General features: G+C 34.6%; 1 protein-coding gene across 5 annotated transcripts in view; it reads left to right on the top strand.

Annotated features, from left to right (window-relative positions):
• CSMD1 (CUB and Sushi multiple domains 1) overlaps positions 1 to 12895 on the top strand; it is an 883639-nt gene that overhangs the window by 347964 nt on the left and 522780 nt on the right. The gene's annotated exons all lie outside the window — the stretch shown is intronic.

The raw sequence follows: 12895 nt of genomic DNA on the forward strand, positions 1-12895 counted from the left end.
ATTGAATGGAATGACCTCCAGAGGTCATTTCTGATCAGGATAATTTTGTAATTTCATATTCACACTCGCAGTTCAAGTCTTCCCCCAGAATGCAAGTTTACATTTTTTCTTTCTTTAGATCATTCAAAAGCAAATACTTTTTAACAGTGAGGCAGAACTTCCTTCAGTTTTCAAAATGATATTGACAGAAATGTAATGGTATTCTAAGAGTTGGTTCTAGACCATATTGGAATACACTGGCTGTCCTAATAATTTTAACATAGGATCAAAACATGCAAATGCTAAATGTGAGTTTTGTAGGTAAAAAAGATTTGACATTCAAATAAATGTCAAATATTTATTGAAGGAACTCAAAGTTTCTTTTGGTAGTGGAACTTCTGTAAGGATCAGGTGTCTTTTTAGATCTAATGGATCTAATCTATGTTCAAGGAAGGCTGAATTCTGACCGTGACTTCTTCCTCTTTACATCTGTGTTCAGTAGTTTCACAGAAGTAGCATTACTGTTTCTGTGCTTATACTACTTTGCATGACCCTTTTTGCTTTTGTCATTGCTAGCTCATCTCTGGTTATACATCATATTCACAAAGGGAGTCCAGTGTAAGATATAAATAATCTGAAAATTAATCTCAAGGCAATTGTATATAACTTTTCCAAATTCGCATGTAGCTAAAAATCCGAATATTAAAAATACTGATTCACCCATTTTTTTTCCCATTTTCATAGACGTTTTAGTAATAAACTGTTAGGCGCAAAAAACATTAATTAAGATTAGGAGAAGAGCATTATATTTCTCAGCAGCCAGAAACGTAGAACTCTTTCCAATATAGTATGTATCTAGAGAAAAGTTTCCTCAGAAATGTCTTTAGCAGTAATTACAGGCATGGGCAGTTAGAGGCCATGGAGAATATCCTCTTCAGCACTTTTTCAGGTATATCCTAGGAAGTTTATTGGATAACTACAAAGCATCTGGTGTGAGCCTGGCTATGGCTACAATAAATCAGGTTGGTAGAGCAGACACCTAAGAGTGGTGAGCCCTTTCTGAGGGATTTCCTCTTTAACTCAGCATCAATCATGTTCTGCTGCTGTGGAAATTAAGCTGTCTTATATAAAAGAATAACTACTTCTTCCACAGCTTTTACAGAAAACATCATACAGGTTGGAAGATTCAGGCTCTTCTGCTTCTTCTCTCCTTTTGAGGCAAGTGTCTAAACTTAATGGAGTAATGAAGCTACACAGTAGAATTAAACATATTTTATTATATTTTTTGCAAATGCAACTTAGGGAGAGTAACAGTAATTTCTGTGGTTGTAGCTGGTAATTATAACATAGCATCCTGTCAGCATCTTTGTTTTACAAGTCACTGTTTAGAATTGTTTCCTGTCATGCTGTAATATAACAAACAAATCTATTTTATTCTAATGTACAGCTTGTGTTTGCTTTTCTGTATTACATCTTGGTGACTGAATGATGTGTTAGGATTTGTAGCTGCACTGTTGTCCAAACTCAGCATTCAAATAGATACCTCTCTTTTCAGAGAAATTGCTAGTTCATCTTTTATTGTTCTTTCTTTCATGCATACATTTTTATTTTTTTTTATTTTTATTTATTTATTTATTTATTTATTTTCTGATAGGATTTAAAAGAAAAGCCCAACTGTGGCTTTAGTAATAGAGGTAATTTAAAAAAATAAAATAATAATAATAAAGAAAAAGTAGAAAGCCCACTGAAATGTAAATTCATTGATGGATAATGACTTTTAATTGGAAGAAGCCTACAGTCTTTTACAGATTTCTCTGGCTTCAATTACTTGCTTTTGTTGGCAGTGTCCCCTAAAATAAGTCTTCACAATGAGTCTAGAAAGTCCTGTTCATGGATTGTGCCAGCATCCATTATCGTTTTATAACAGGTTGTAAATCAGTGCTTCACATTTTCTTCTGCATTTCTTTTTGCTTATTCATCCAGTGGCATTCTTTTCAGTCTGTAGGCTGCCATGATTCTGTTAGCTGTGATTTGGTAATTTTTGTCATACTGTTAGATAGCACCTTTTGTGTTTGAGATACTGTATATGCAACTATAAAGATAACATTGGATTTATGATTAATAACAATAATATTGAGAAAAATTAAGGTTTTACGAGAATTTTTAGTTAGATGAGGACTATAATAATTGAAACTTACTTGATATTTGTTTTCTGTAGAATTCATAACACTGCTAATTAACTTGTACAGCATCAAAAGTTAAAGGGAAATTAAAGAGAGAAATCTGAAGAATTCTTCTACAGTGAGATGGGAACATTACGCCTGACCATTGTGAACTATTGTCTGGATAAATGATACAGCTCAGGCTGGTGATGCAAACAATAGGGATATTGCTGGTTGGAAGGACATCATGCAAAAATAGATTTCAATGCATGCAAACCTTATACAAATAATGGAAATAAATGAGTAATCTGGATAAAGAGCAAATACATTATTTATTTATTTATTTATTTAGAAGTGGGGGAGGGGAAGAAAAAAGATGGGGGAGGAAAAAAAGAGAGTAAATATGTAGGAACGTTATTTTTCTGTTGTTTCGAGGTGCAGGTTCTTCACACAGTAGAGAAGTAAAAATGAGCTAGTTGACATTTTGGAGGCTGTGCCATTGAGTTATCAGAATGTTATAACTGTGATGCCTGTGATGTTACAGCAAAAATACGACTCTGTTAGGCAGTTTTGAAGACAGATAGGTCAGTTGTCTGCACACAGAGCTCTGTTGTACTATTGAGATGCATTCAGAGATACTGAGTTCACAGGAGACATTCACTGAATTGGAAGCACAACATGCTGATTTAGCTTAATAGAGTCCTGTATATCTTTACTTTGAGTAACCTTGTATGAACCCGAGTGTATAAATTTGATTATGTTCTTTCCCTATTTATATGCTATTGTATTTTTATGTTATGATATGTTATTTACTACTAGAGGGAAACTTTTTTCAAATTTGTCTGTGGGACATTTTGTGAATGGTGACTTTTAGCAAAAATTTTTCACACCACTTTCATTTTGTTCTTTTGAAGAACAAGAAGTCACATCTGCTGTTTCAGGCCTGCAAAGGTTAAGGACAATGGCATTTATCTATGTGTTCAGTATAGATAAGACTGTTCATCCCAGAGGCACAGACCTGAAATTGCTACACTAGGAACGTGGTTGCAGTGCTCCTTCATACTGGATGTAAAAATATACAGAATCACTAAATTGTAACACCTGAATCATGTTCTGGAGGTGTTTTTTTTTTCCTTCTCCTAATTGAAAGAGAAAATTGCCTACTAGCACTTAGGCATTCTACTTAAGTGTCTGTATAACTTTTAGGGATAAATATCTGTATTACAATGGAAAGAAAAAGAGACTGTTTCCCCTACCTAAGAATAGAAAGTATTATGCTATGTCTTGTTATGTATTTACTTGCTATATATTACCTGCTTTCCATCTTTCCTTGCCTCATGACCATTTATTTTAAAGGCATCCAGTAATTCAGGATACTGGAGTCTGACCATAGGTTAGTCACACTTCTTATTACTGATTTATATTGGTGAAACATATAGTTTTATATTTGTTATATGTTCATAAAGTATAGTTCTGCTGTATGGACAGCAATTTTTTCCAGACATTTATTTTTTCACAGTAATTATCTGCAGCAAAATTGAAGTCTTTTTTTCTGAAGATATTATTTCTAGTCTTGCAACTGATGGCCAAGATTATTGAAATCTGTTCTAGTATTAGAAATACATTTAAATCTATTTTTTGTTTACTTCTGTATCTTATTTTAGAATATAGTACATGCAATACGTGTGTTTTGCATTCAGAAGTACTGTATAAAGTTAGCACACTGGGAACTGGCAAACACTGTCATAAATTTTTTGGGTTTTTCTTTCTAAAAAACAAGCCATACATTCTCAGTTTAGTGTTGAGATTAAAAGACAGCAATGAGTGATTCAATATATGTAAAAGATATGCTTATTGTATCTAAAACCATATAGTTCTGCATTAATAAATAGTGATATGAGGACTTAAATGGTACTTATGCTTCACTTCACAAATAAGAATGTGTAGGAATTAAACTATTGAAAATGTATGGTGCTTTTTCATAGCAGAAGAATATTACCTACTAATTATTCAAAATGATTTATGATAAACTTTGTCATTTTCACTCAAATTTCACATTAATGGATGGAGAATGTTACAGATCTGAGTGAAAATGCCCCCATTTTAGTGAACAGAATCACATTTGCATGACATTTTTTCATTAAAATACTTTAATGTTACTAAGATCTTGCTTCTGATGAGATCAAAACCTGAAAAAAATGATATTCTGCAGCGATTATGTCTGTTTTCAGTAGTATAAAAATAATATTGGAGTGGAAGATTAAAGCACAAGATCACTTTGGATGACTCGAAGTTGTAAGTTCAAAGTATTAAATACACAAAAATAGCACAATTTATTCATTGCCTTATGATTTATTTATTGCAATTATGATGACAATTTTGACTGAATTTCTGACATTGCAGTGTAGCATTTCCCTATTACATTAATAACCAAACTTAGCAGAAAAAAGGAAGGAGTGATTTACTTGTCTACAGATGATGACTGAAGTAATAACATGCAATTTGCACTTACAGTGGGCATACTGTATGCATATTAATCCTCCATTTATGTGAAAAACTTTTTAGCACTGTTAGCCATTTGTAACTTCTATTTAAGCACAGCTGCTAGTGTTTATCGGGATAAAGGCATACGCCTAGTGAGAACCTCCTGCTTGGCTTTTATCCCTTAGTGACGTGCCTGAATAATCCTAACTTGAATAGACGCAGGGGCACATCTGAACTTACCCATGTTCTGTGAATCAGTGAAGTTCTTTGTTACATACATTTAAAAATACGTCAGTGTACAAACAGTTATTTGCAAACAAACTGTGTCTGTCATAATGCAGGTGTTTGCCCAGTGCATTATAATGCCAGTCAACACAGAGTGAAGCTATGATAAGCTATAACACAAATACCGTGACAGTAATAAAAAAATAAAACTATACTTGAGAAATTGTTGACTTCCAGAACCTAGCAAGAATTTTGATTGCTTGTATGGAAAATGCTTTAACTTCTAAAACTGCAGCGATGCTGTTTCTGAATGCTATTACAGGGAAAAATTGCATTATCAGTTTTATTTTCTTTTCTGAAGTGAAGAAAGACTCTTACAAAAATAGTAAATAATGTTAGCTCAAGATGGCTTGCAACTGTGGCTTCAGATGCTGTAGAAATGCATCTGTAATAGGCAAAAATAGAATTTGGTTCTCAGCATCTAAAAGTGCCAGATGAAATCTTTGTTATAATAGGAGAGGAACATGCACAGGTGTAGATTTTTAATTTATTATCATTGTCTCTCTGTATTTCTTTGCACGAGTATTTAGAGGAAAGCAATTTGTATGAATGTATTCACATTAACTGTGGAGATGTGTAACTGAGTTATTCTTAAGACCAAGACTTTTCTTGCTGGCTTCTACTTCAGTGATTCTGAATCTATTGAATGATATCAGTCAAGTTGAGAGAAGGTGTTTCTGGTAGGCTGATCTTGGCCAACAGGGAAGGCCCTGCCCAGCTGCTTTGTCACACCACTCCCCAGCAGGACCAAGGAATCCAGAGGGTAAAAGTGAGAATATATATATATATATATATATATATATATAAGTACTGATGCCAAAGCAAGCACTCGTCAGCAGACCAGTACCCATCTAGTCCCTAACCAGTTGCACCTTTGGAAAAACCCTTCCTCCTCCACTATTTAATCGTTGAGCATGATGTTATGTGGTATGGAATATCTCTTTCATTAGCTGTCTCTCCTAGCCTCATCCCACCCTCAGCACGCTTGCTGGAGGAGTGCAGTGAGAAGTGAGGAAAGCCTTGATCCATGCAAAAACTGCTTGGCAACAGCCACAACATCAGCATGGTTCTGGTCACTGATCCAAAGCACAGCCCAATAGGAGCTAACAGGAAGGAAGTTAACTACATCCCAGCCAGGCTGAATTCAGTGTTACATATTTAAAATTCAGAATTTCAGTGTGTTGCAAAAATTAATGAGCTCAAAGGGTAAGTACAACAACCACCTTGGGCCATGGTTGATAACCCTGCCCATGGCAGGGGAGTTGGAACTAAATGAGCTTTGAGATCCCTTTCAGCCCAAGCCATTTTGTGATTCTGTGTTCAGGGAGCCCGTCTTTCCAGGCATTCCATGCTGTCAACAGAGAGAAAGGAATCCCTCCAGAGGGTGATTTGAAGCATGTACATTTAGATCCTCTGCAGTGTGCACATGATGATAAAAATCATTGTAAAGAAAACTAGCTCTCTTTTGCTGATCCAGGGGGCTTAAGGAGACTAACCTCCTAACTTAGGTGCTGAAAAGTTATCCTGTGTGAAATTCTTTCCTAGATCTCTAAAAATTTTCTGGCTGGATAAAATTAGATCTCATGGGTGAAGAATAAAAAGTCAGAAACTGTGTTCAGGAGAGCAAAGAATCCAAATTATCCATGCCCAAAATAGATGAAATAAATATAATAATCTTGGAACATGTGCACATGTTCTTGTTATGCTAAATAAATGTTGTGATCAGAGAATTAACACACCCAAGGCTGTGCAGCCACAGCTTTTCTTGACTTGCAGAAATTGCTGTAATCCTGTAGCATCTTTATCATTTTTCCCCCTTCTCTGCTGAGGGTGTAGCATAGTCATGCGCTTCCACTATGACTCAGTCTGTTTAGGTAGGTAGGGAATCACTGGGAAGCCAAAGGTCTGTGGTTCAGGTGGAGTGTAGAATGATTTCATTGCCACTTACCAACAAAGTGGGGATGTTGACATTGCCAGCAACCTTAACGATTACAAAAAAACCAAACCCAAACAAATCTATAATTTTCACAGTGCAATGACAGAAGGATTTTTGTAGAGTCATTAAGACTTTATATATATATATATATATATATATATATATATATATGTGTTGAAAGATGGCAACAGAGTTGTCAGTAACTGTAAAACTGAGGAGTTCTATGAAGTAGGTCAAACTGCTTTACATCGTGGGACCTGCATAAGTTATACTTTCATTTGTTTCATAGATACTGTCTATCAGTAAGGGTTTGAATAAAGTAGTTTGCTATCAGTCATGTAATAGCAGTGTTAAGATTGCATGTTATAATTAGCATGAACATTTGTTTCTTCAAATAAATTTAAATTTATCAGTAAAGAGAGAAAAATCTGATGTCAGATATCAAAAATACTTCTGGTTCGTCACTGTACAACTTAAGTAAGTATATTTTCCTGCTTCAATTTCCTGTATGTTACACTAGAAAAAAGACTCATTTTCTATCTTTTCACATATTTACATAATTGAATTATTGAATACTTGGGAAGTAACAAATACTCTTATTTTTTTAGATTCATATAACAACTATTCCAGTGGAAAAAACACATCAGCTGTAATGTTTCGGGACTATGCAACCTTGCCCCTGCACAGAACATACAATGAAACTACAAATTAATCCAAAAATTTCCTTTAATAATGTTTTCCTTTGTCATACCACATCCTCTCTTTCCTTGGAGCAAAGTCATAGTGCTGAAACTCTGACAGTGTAATCTAAGACTTGAGTGTCAGTGCTTACAGCAACCAAATATAGAAGAGCTTTCATTTTTTTGAAAGCCAGCTGTTCTGTGGTTTGCACCAGTCTCAAAGATTAGGAAGGTAGTTCCTGAAATGACTGACAACCACTGGCTTCTTCTGGTTTCTTGCCCAGTTTGTTCCATAGGCAGCAAAGGACAGATGTCTTTTGGATGAATTAATTTATCATTGAGAGATCTATCATACTGTTTACAGGAATCGAGTAAAATCATTATTTTATTTTATTTTAGTCAGGGAACAGTTGTATTGTTTTGATGGCTCCAAGTTTAACATTTTCTTTTCTTTAAAACAATTGGAATTTACAAAGTGGTACAACATGAAATATATTCTTTGTGCTCATGAGTTCCCAAAATTTGTGGATTAGAAATACAGCAGGTAACAGGAAAATAATGTGGTATACCTGAAACACTGAAAAATACATCAGATAACAAATAGAGAAACAAATCAAAAAATATAGAATATATAAAGTATAATTTTGCAGTCTACCTCGCTGTTTTGTTATCTGGTTTTTGAAGGTGCCAAATGAGCAAAAGATGATGAGCAGCATGGAAACGGGACTTCTGGCAGACAGATCATATTTAACACCAGTCTGAATGCTCCTCCACTCACTGCAGAGCATGATTTTTAAAATGGGCACTCTTCCCAGGAAATAGAGAAGTAATCAAAGCATGTTCTGGAGATAAAGTGCTGTCATATCGCTGTGATAGCAGCACAAGGTACAGTGCTGAGAAGTGACTGGGGCAGGGCTCAAGCCAGGGTGCTGTGCACAGAACTTTAGGCAGGAAATGTGCAAGAGCAGAAACTGGTGGTAGCCCATGGTACCTGAGAGCTGTACTGCCCTGTGTCAGGATAATCAGCTTTAATCCCATAGAGAGGTTTTGATTGTGAGATTCCTCTCAATTCGTGTATGGTGCATACTAAGAATCCTTATTGAGGCTCCATCTTTTACCATGTGCCCTGCTTCTGTCTTCATTCTCTGCTGTAATCTCAGGGAGGTGTTGACAGCATTTCACAGAAACATACTCAGTGAAAGTACTTCTCTGACCAGAGCTGAAAAGGGGAGGTGGAATCTTGAAACAGTTCTGGAAAGGAGAGGACCTTCATTTCAGCACATAGACTCACTGCAAGATGACTGAAGTTAAATTCTTTCTTTCTTTTTTTTCTTTTTTTTTTTTTTTTTTTTTTTTCTTTCTCAAAGGAGTTACTTAAGCCAAATCCTCTAAGCAGAAACGGATGTCTTTAGTGGAACCAGAATATTTATGTTGTTGTCATTTTTGCCCAGCATTTTGCTTTCTTCAGATTTCAGAAAGTTGGCAAATCCTTTGATGGCAAATTGCTTTCTGTAGAAAATGTAGGACATGACACTAGAAGAAAATGTGTCCCTTACTAATCTGAAGATACTGTGACAGGGTGGACCTGAGAGCCTGTTCGGTCTTCTAAATGAGACCTAAGTGTTTTCTGAAGAATGATGAGCCTGTGCTTCTCTTCAGATTGCAATTTTAACAGTTCACACTGTGGACAACCACCTAATTTTTCTTTTGGTATGTGGCCTTCTTGTTTTCTTCATGTCATAAAATGAGCACAGTATTAATATAAAATATTAAATAATTGATATATTTCTCTTTATATGTAGCTATATATTTGATGCGTATAAAATGTTTTACATTTGTGAAGGTTTTTGAATTTTTCCTGGGCTTTATGATCCAATAGAAACTAGGGACTGTAAAAATGCTTGATATCATGATGAAAACATTATACAGTCTAGGATTTTGTTTTTAGCTTCACTTTATGTTTTAATTTAAGTTGGGGAAGCAGAGAAGTAAGATCATAGGGAGATTTAGAGGCATGTGAAATAGTATTCTTGAATACAAGCCACTGCTGTGCTTGTTGGAATTGAGACTGTTGAATTTCTTGGCTTGATGAAAGCACTGAAGTCTGGTTTCCTGCCAAGTGGTTGCGGTAGGATGTGGAGCAAACCAGGCACATGCATCTCCCCCATGGCATGATAAAGATAAGTTGAGGTCTTACCCACCAGATCTGGGCCATGTCCTAAGAGGAACACGCTATAATGGAAATGTCATTAGACCATTATTCTGCAGCTAACACAGTTGTTGTTGTATTTGAATAATGTAACATTAAAACATTAAAGGAACAGTCTTGCAGCACCAAAATTGTCCTACTTTTTAAAAAATGTTTGAATTTGCATAATTGATTATGAACCTTTTTCCTCACAACTTATGTGTGCATGAGTTTGTACAGTCTTAAAATACTAATTCTGTGCACAGGTAAGAGGAAAAATACTAGAAAAAATCTACTTAGGACTTCATTTTCTTACGCGCTATGTAAATAGCAAAATTTCCCCCAAAAATCATTGTTTTCTTTCTTATGTTGGATCCATATTCAGAGCAGTTTGTTGTAGCTCTCATATGAAAGAAAATTCGTTCAAGCTACAGAATACTAAACACAGATTTAGATATGTTTAGAATTCGTGATTATGTGCAGCCTCAAAATACAGACATGTTAATTCTTTACTGTCTTTTCCCTCATGGAGAGACCTTACCATGACATGTCTTTAAATTTCTTGAACTGATTCCTTTGTTTTGCGAGAAGCACACCTGTTCTGAAGTTTGAAGCATCTAAAGGTATTACGTATATATACATTGTAAAGGTATATATTTATATATATAGAATATAGGTATATTTATATATTTATATAAATATATAACATGACTGTATTCTAAAACTTTCATAATTTAAATCTAAAATAAATGGCAGAAAAATTTGAGCTAAAAAGATGCTCATGTGTTTTAGGAGAAGGATTTAAAGATATGTATCTAAAGGTGCAAAGTGATCATTGCTGGTTGTTGGTTTTGCATGCTGAAAATGAAATTACCTATAAAATGATTCTTTGAAACAGTTTCAGAAAATATAATGCTGTATTAATCAAAGCATGTTTCTCTTTGTCAGTGTTTAGACACAGTTCCTTTCAGACTTTCTTTCTATTGCAAAATGGATAACATCTTCTCTAACTATAGGAAGTGAAAAGATGCCTAACTATAGATGTGCTGATATCACCGAAGAATATGGGGATTAGATTCCCTTTCATAGTATCATTTTCTGTTAACTTCTGTGAAGACAGGAAAGTTGGAGTCAGTGGCTTCTGAACATCCAGCAGATTTTTACTTACTTTCACATGCAGGGAATTGTAAGCTGTTTATTGTGGTCCTTGCATATGTTTTCTAGATAAACAAGTTATATTAATTCCCCATTTCTTCTCCAGACTGAAGACTGTTTGCTATGTCCAAATTATGCTGCTTTTCCTCTGAGAGGTAGAGTTACATTATTTAAGGAGTGAATGAGATCTTCTGATCTGGCTTCCAGGGAAACCGAAGCAGTTCTTTACTGATGACTGTCAGTATTAAAATACAGATGAGTTTATAAAAATAGAGAAGAATAGAAGAATGGAAACACAATGAATTGTCATTAAAGCTATTAAACTGACTGTTTAGTGAAATATATAAAATCACACCTTCACAATCAAGATAGTTAAAATGAAAACGTTATTATAAGTGAAATTTCTTAAGAGTGTGGATTAGACCATCCCACTCTTCTGTGTAATGGATTGTTCAATAACACTCAAAATATGCTGTTAACAAAAGGACACCATAAAATAGTTCTTTTTGTTTGTTTGTTTGTTTAGATTTATCCTAATTTACATCTAATTAAACCCAAGATGTGTTGTTTTTGTTCTTCACTGAATTATTATTTATTTTTCCCCTGATTTATGTTAACTGAGGATGATAACAGAAGTAAACTTCAGTTGACTGTTCGCCAATGCAGAAGCAACTTGAAAATCAATACAAAACTCTCTGAATTTGTGGTTTCCATTATAAAGTACATGAAGAATAATACAAAAAGTGCAAGAGCATGCTTATAATTTCAAAGATTAGCAACCACTCAGTTCTAATTTACCTAAGTTGAACTGAAGTTATATTGCCCCATTGTGTCAATACAGGTAAAATTCTGTTTTTATTTATGCAGGTTATACTGCGTATCTGGGGAAAGAAATTGAAAAAGAACACATCAAAAATTCACTGCACTTTACCAACTGCTGCTAAGCAAGAACTACAATTAAGATTTTCATTATGGATAACTTGCTCTTGAAAGAGTCACTTCTATTGTACGGCCACATGGTCTTCACTAAAGTTCCCATTCATTGTTGGTGACTTGTTTACATCTAGTAAAGTTAAACATGTTTTCCTACAGTGCAGAATGTTTTATTTGACAAAACATAGTCTGTGAAAAATGCAAATTTACTTTTCTTTCCAATCATGAACATTTTCATGATTGTTTCATTTTGGTCAAGACATTAACCCTTGCAGAACTCTAAAGGTTAGAATTTCTGATGTGGAGACTGAAAACATGATGGAGATTAAGATAAATAGTAAGTCATTATACAGTGCAACTCACATTGATGCAGCAGATACTTAGATATTTTAAGTTCATATGTAGAACATTATTTGTTTTCTGTATCATCAGAGGACTTTCTGATATGTTGAAGCAAGTTATATATCTAAGTCAACAGCTGAACAAAACTTTTCCAGTACTATTCCACAACAGCCTAGAGACTTTAACACTCAGTGTCCATATTAGAACTCTATATGATCATTGATCTTTGTGCTTCTGGAGAGCTAACCCACAGAACTCTACAGTTCTTTCTGGTATAGTTTGCAAGGACAAACTGAGGTTTATTTACAACCAGTTGTCTCTAGTTACTGTTTAGGGATCAAGATGATGCTGGCCACTGTGTAGGGGTGCTCTCAAAGTATATCACTGTCTGGAAACATGAAGAGCAGGTAAAGCTAGCAGTGACATCTACCCCTGTCCTGGATGGATTTTTGTGCTTAAGGCAGAGATCCATTTTTTGGTGATATTTTGTCACCATTGTCTCACATGTTTAATAATTAGGTTTCTGTCAAATAGCTCTTTACTGAAAATCCATAAAAAGTTGCACAGTTCAGGTGCTTACCATGTTCCCCCATATATGCCAATGCTAATAGCAGTATATTAGACTACAAATGGGAAAAAACAAAAAAACAAACAAAAAACAAACAAACAAACAAAAAACAACTTTTTTTTCCATCTGAAATTTTTTTGTTTTGTTTTTTCTTTTTCTTCACTATTCTTTTGGCTTACTTAG

This window comes from Coturnix japonica, chromosome 3 (genome assembly GCF_054131305.1).
Source record: "Coturnix japonica strain WE chromosome 3, WE-NBRP24, whole genome shotgun sequence".
Taxonomy (NCBI): Eukaryota; Metazoa; Chordata; class Aves; order Galliformes; family Phasianidae; genus Coturnix; species Coturnix japonica.